Source organism: Vulpes lagopus, chromosome 1, assembly GCF_018345385.1.
Source record: "Vulpes lagopus strain Blue_001 chromosome 1, ASM1834538v1, whole genome shotgun sequence".
NCBI lineage: Eukaryota > Metazoa > Chordata > Mammalia > Carnivora > Canidae > Vulpes > Vulpes lagopus.
The window spans coordinates 118571109-118577793 of record NC_054824.1 but is presented as its reverse complement, the minus strand read 5'-3'; positions in this window follow the sequence as shown (position 1 = coordinate 118577793).

Sequence of the window (6685 nt, the reverse complement as noted above, 5' to 3'; positions counted from 1 at the left end):
GAGACAGAGAAGGCAGAGACATGGGCAGAGCTCCCTCTGCCCTGAGGCGAGGGAAACAAAAGCAAAAATACTATTGGGACTTCATCAAATTGAAAAGCATCCGCAAAGTGAAGGAAACAACCACAGCTAAAAGGCAACATACAAAATGAGAGGAGATATTTGTAAACAACACATCCAAGGAGGAGCAGGTTCCTCCTAGGGAGTCTAATGCAGAACTCCATCCCAGGACCCCAGAATCACGGCCTCAGCCAAAGGCAGATGCTCAACCACTGAGCTACTCAGGTGCCCCTGAAAATAGCTTTTCTTTTTTTTTTTTTTTAAGATTTTATTTATTTATTCACGAGAGACACAAGCAGAGGGAGAAGCAGCCTCCATGCAGGGAGCCTGACATGGGACTTGATCCCGTGGCTCCAGGATCACGCCCTGGGCCGAAGGTGGCGCTAAACCGCTGAGCCACCCCCGGCTGCCCCTGAAAATAAAAACTATTTGATTATGCATGTCAAGAGCCATAAAACTTCTTTTTGTTACAACAAATCAATTTCTGGAATTAATCCTAAGGAATAAATCTAAATCTGATTAAAAGGTGTGTGTCTATCATCTTCATCATTGTCCTCCCACTCCCCAGGGGTGCCTGGGTGGCTTAGTAGGCTAAGTGGACTCTTGATCTCAGCTCAGGTCTTGATCTCAGGGTCGTAAGTTCCAGCCCTGTGTTGGGCTCCACCCTGGTCAGGGAGCTTTTTTTTTTTTTAAAGTACCCTCAAGCCAAAATATATATTTGCAAAATTATTTAAAATACTAAAAATTTTAAAACAATCTTAATGTCTAAAAGCAAGAGAACGGTTAATAGATTGTGGTTTAATATCTTCTGAATTAGTGGCACATTACTACTATATGTAACATTCTCTTTCAGTGACATAACCAATCTTAAATAATAATTAAATTTTAATTCATAAGGGACATTGTTAGTAGGTCAATGTATAATTAAGCTAGATATTATATAATTTTCTGCCTGTCCCTTTACCTCTGAGTTTTGGAAAGCTTTTTTTCAAGTTGTTTTAGTCAAACAATCGATATCTTTTTAGTATCTCTTAAGTGAAGGCATAGAACCCAGGTATTGTAGTGGAGAAAATGATAAATTTGACAAGATTCTTTCCCAAATAAGCTTCCTATCCAGCAGGGAATGGGGCAGAGGTTTATAAGACACACATATAACAGTGATGGAAGGTGGCATATAGCCAGTCCCAAGGCAGGGGGCCTCTGGGAAATGAGGAGGACACTTGACTTTCCAGAAAAGAATAAACTTCTCGACTGTATATATTTCCTTTTTCCTCTTCCTTTCCCACTGGCCTTCTATCTTCTTTCCTTTGTTCTTTCCCTACCCTCCTTCCCTCCCACCCTTTCTTTTTTCTTCTAAAAAAAATGGGTTTCCATCATTTTGGTAGTTTTTTTTTTCAAAAGCCAAGAACATGTACTCTATTCTGAACTTTTACAAGGAAAAAATACTGTCTATAAAGAATTTATTAATATTTTGGTTTTTGCTGCTTTTTTTTTTTAAGGTAAGACCTGAAGCATCCTATACCTGCCAAGTAGAATTATCTCTTCGGGTACCTCTGAGATCTGAAAATCCCAAATGTATAAGATAATGTAATAAATGAAATATCAGGAAAGCATGTCAGTTACATATTATGAACTACTGTTAATTTTCTTATGTTGAATGGCAGTTTCATAGCTATTGGAATTGAGTTAAAGTAAAATTCCTTCTTAAGAAAATCACATGTACACATTACTAAATTCTATGGTAGGTTAGTAGTTCTTTGTATATTAAATAAATCTAAAATTACCAACGTGACTGTTTTCTATCATTTCTACTACAAATATGCCAATTAACAAAGGACACTTCTTTCAATTTGCTTTTGAATTTACAATAATTGACATTTTGAAAAAAATCTATAATTCACTCCTTTGTTTAGTAAAAACCTGTAACTTCTGCATCTATTTTTTTATTGTGGTAAAATATATAGAACAAACTGTATTATTTTAACCATTTTTAAGTGTACACTTCAGTAGCATTAAGTAAATTCACATTATTGTGCAGCTATCACTCCCATCCATCTTGAGCTGATTACATCTTCCCCAAACTAAACTCTATACCCATTAAACACTACTTCCCATTTATCTCTTCTCCCTGTCCCTTTGAGCACTATTCTCCTTTCTGTGTCTATGAATTTGCCTCCTCTAGGCATTGTTTTTTAAAATTGGCACAACAGGGCAGCCTGGGTGGCTCAGCAGTTTAGCGCTGCCTTCAGCCCAGGGTGTGATCCTGGAGACCCCGGATCGAGTCCCAGAATCAAGTCCCGCATTGGGCTCCCTGCATGGAGCCTGCTTCTCCTTCTGTCTGTGTCTGTGCCTCTCTCTCTCTCTCATGTCTTTCATGAATAAATAAATAAAATCTTTAAAAAAATAAATAAATACAAATAAAATAAAATTGGCACAACAGGGTGTCCTTAGAGCAAGGCCATACATATTTTATGGAAAATACAAGATGTCTTTGGGTGACACTTAACCTCATAATTTGAACCTTGGTGCAATATAATAATTGGAGAGTCATTTGCCAGTTTATGTCACTTAAGGTTACATTGGAAATATATTTATAGTCAGTCTTTCAAGTTATGGAAAGGAATACATATTGATCAAAATCACAAATATATCATACATTTCTATGACCATTAAACATATAAAATACAATTTTTAACAGAAATACATCTCTTAATGAGAAAGAAGAGCTTTTCCCCCTAATAAGTTAATGTATCCATTGATACAATTCTTTCCTAGAATAACATAGGATTTAGCATCCATACTAGCCCTATTTTTTATTTTTTTTTATTTTTTTCCCAAAGATTTTATTTATTTATTCATGAGAGACACACAGAGAGAGAGAGAAGCAGAGACACAGGCAGAGGGAGAAGCAGGCTCCACGCAGGGAGCCCAATGTTGGACTCAATCCCAGGTCTCCAGGATTACACCCTGGGCCGAAGGCAGGCACTAAACCGCTGGGCCACCCAGGGATCCCTATTTTTTATTTTCAAAGATGCAAGTGCTAGGAAACAGGCTAGCATGAATGCACTGGGGATTGGAATGTTTTTTCCCTCGGGGACCTAAAATAGTTCCTCTGTACAGTTATCATGCTAAGCCCTGAATAATGTATAGAACTGTTGAAGCACTGTATTGTAAACCTGAAACTAATATAACACGGTATGTTAACTATACTGGAATCAAAATTAAAACTAAAAAAAATTAAATAAAGTAGTTCCTCTGTACCTTCAGTAGCCCTTTACCGAGTTATGCAATCATCATAACACTTGTCACTATCTGCAGGTGTCTTGTTTGGGCACATATGCATTGTTTGTCTCTGCTAGAACATCAGTTTCTGTGAGAAGACCTTGTCTATTTTGCTCTGTGTTAACATGCGGTAGGCACTGGGATATAAATTCTTCTTGGATGAATGAATAAATGATATGCTCATCTGAGAGGATCATTCACTTATGGAACAGCCCCTGGGAAAGGAACCATTCTCTCTCTATTATCATCAAACCAGTACCCTCCAAGTACCACAGTAGAAGAGGCATCTCCACATGGGCAGGTGAACCTACTCTTATGTCTTGGGGTTCTCCTTGTTGTACAACTGGTATTTATAACAAAAGAAGACTAAATACCGAGGGTAACATACAACTGGAAAATCTGGGATATTTTCAGCCCTGGGATCCTCCCCATGGCTGGAGATGTGTGGAGACACTTCTCAGTAGAGGTTGGGTTGAAGGAATACCTGCAGTTAGCTGGCTTTCCACAGGCATGCCAAAGCCCTGCAATATGCAGGACAGTCCTGCCCAGCAAAGAACTCTGCATTTTCTGGCCCACCCAGGACCGTGCTTCCACATAGCATTTTAGCTTCTTATACCCAGGGGCACCCTCAAGATGGAGCAGACAACATGAGTCCCTGTTCCTGTCTAAAGTCTGTTTTCTGAGTTCAGGTTTTCTGACTAAGCACATCTCTTCCCAAATGCCCATCAAAAAGAATGCCGCCCCCCAAAAGAATGCCCACTGCCTCTGGTGCTACCCACCCTGTCCAAACAGAACAACACAACACAGGAGAGCCATCATTCCTAACAGAGGCAGGGGACTCTTTAAAACTATTAATACACTGGGATGGCCTAGGGTGGGAACCATGCTGCAAGAGAGGGAAATGAACTTAATGCTGGCCTATGAAAGACCAGCCTAGTACTGTGATGGATTAAATAGATTTAAAATATCTGCTATTCTGCAACCCAATGCAATTTTTACTGTGGCCTTTGTGAGGATGGCAAGAACGCACTTTCCAACTATGAGGCTTGTGAAATGTTCCCTGAAGCACTCCCTGAATCTCCTCATAGTATTTTCTCCCTCAATTAACCGAAAAGGCCAGGTATTTTATAAATTTTCTTTGAGAATTGATTTATTTTTTATAGACTATATGTCACATAAAGGCGTGCAAGATTGTTCTTGCTGAGATTAATTTGAGCTGCAGATGAAAGATATTTACCTCTTCCTAGAATTTGTGTTACAGTTACAAAAATTTTAACCTTGATGTTGAAAGGTGCATCCTAGCAGAAAGAAACTTGCACAAATTCACTTGAGATAACCAGAAAACACAAACACATGTTGAATTTATTGAACAGCAAGAAATAGCATTCGGTATGTTTCATTCAGAGCCAAGATCATATTTTTCACAATCGTAGGCCCAGTAACAAGAAATACATTGAACATCTACTGTGTGTTTAATAAACAGTTGTTGATTCAAAAGACTGCTTGTTGTATGTACATGTATTAGTACATTTTTAAAAGATTTTTATTTAAATGAGAGAGAGAGTGAGCAAGCACAAGTGGGTGGAGGGGCAGAAGGAGAAGCAGGCTCCCTGCTGAGCAGGGAGCCTTACATGGGGTTCCATCCTGGGACCCTGGCACTGAGCCAAGGGCAGATGCTTAACCAACTGAGCCACTCATGCACCCCTATTTTATTTTTTAAAGATTTTATATATATATATATATATATATATACTTTAAAAAAAAAAAGATTTTATTTATTTATTCATGAGAGACACACAGAGAGAGGGAGGCAGAGATACAGGCAGAGGGAGAAGCAGGCTCCTCACAGGGAGCCTGATGCGGGACTGACTTCATCCTGGGTCTCCAGGATCACGCCCTGGGCCGAAGGGGGCGCTAAACCACTGAGCCACCTGGGCTGCCCTATATATACATTTTAAAAGGGGGTGTGGGAGGACTGGACAGAGGGAGAGTAGACAAAGAATATCAAGCAGGCGGGATCCCTGGGTGGCGCAGCGGTTTGGCGCTTGTCTTTGGCCCAGGGCGCGATCCTGGAGACCCGGGATCGAATCCCACGTCGGGCTCCCGGTGCATGGAGCCTGCTTCTCCCTCTGCCTATGTCTCTGCCTCTCTCTCTCTCTCTCTGTGACTATCATAAATAAATAAAAATTAAAAAAAAAAAAAGGAAAAGATCTGATTATAGGGGATCACTTGCTCTTCCTCTAAGAAAAAAAAAAAAAAAAAGAATATCAAGCAGGCACCACACTCAGCTCTGAGCCTATGCAGGCAGGGAGATCTTGACCTGAGCTGAGACCAAGAGTTAGAGGCTTAACCAACTGAGCCACCCAGCCACCCGCCCCCCCCTCGCCCTTAACTTTAAGTCATCTCTACACCCAACATAGGGCTGGAACCTGCGACTCCTACATCAAGAGTCCCATGGTACTGACTGAGGGAGCCAAGAACCCCTAGCACATTTTAAACTCATTATCAAATAGCTCTGATCAGTGTTTTCGCTATAAACATCTCACAGTAAGTGCATATCTTAGTATTAAAAACTTGAAAATGGCTGGGTGTCATTAATCCAATAAAAAAAGCTGCCTATTGGGCAGCCCAGGTGGGTCGGCGGTTTAGCGCCGCCTTTGGCCCAGGGCGTGACCCTGGAGACACGGGATCCAGTCCCACCTAGGGCTCCCTGCAGGGAGCCTGCTTCTCCCTCTGCCTGTCTCTGCCTCTCTCTGTGTCTCTCATGAATAAAAATCTTAAAAAAAAAAAAAAAAAAAACCTGCCCATTTCACTTGCTCCAGCTACTGGCCTTCGGTGAAGATGGCGAAAACAAATGCACATTGCTTGGCAGCATGACCCCCTTAGTTGCAGGGAACATACCTCAAAGAACAGAGTTTTGTTTTTAGGCTAATTAATTATTTACTCAGACACAGGGAGAGGCAGACACAGGCAGAGGGCGCCCACAGGGAGCCGGATGCGGGCCTCGATCCCAGGACCCCGGCATCACCACCTGAGCGGGAGGCTGACCCTCAACCACCGAGCCACCCAGGTGCCCCTGTTTTTAGATTTTCCGAGCACGTGGGGGCGCCGCAGGTTCCCCTTAGTGCTGAAAGGCGCGGCGGACCCGGACGCTTCCTAACCAGAGCAGCCTTTTTCAGCCAAGGCACCGAGACCCAGGCTCAGGGCGACAGCGCTCAGGTCCCGCGAACCGCCGCCGCGCGGGAGCTCGGGGTGCGAGCGCGCGCCCGGCCCGCCTGGGGCTCCGCCTCCGCCCGGGTCGCGGGGGGCGGCGCGGGGCCGACGTCACCAGGCCGGAAGGGGCGGA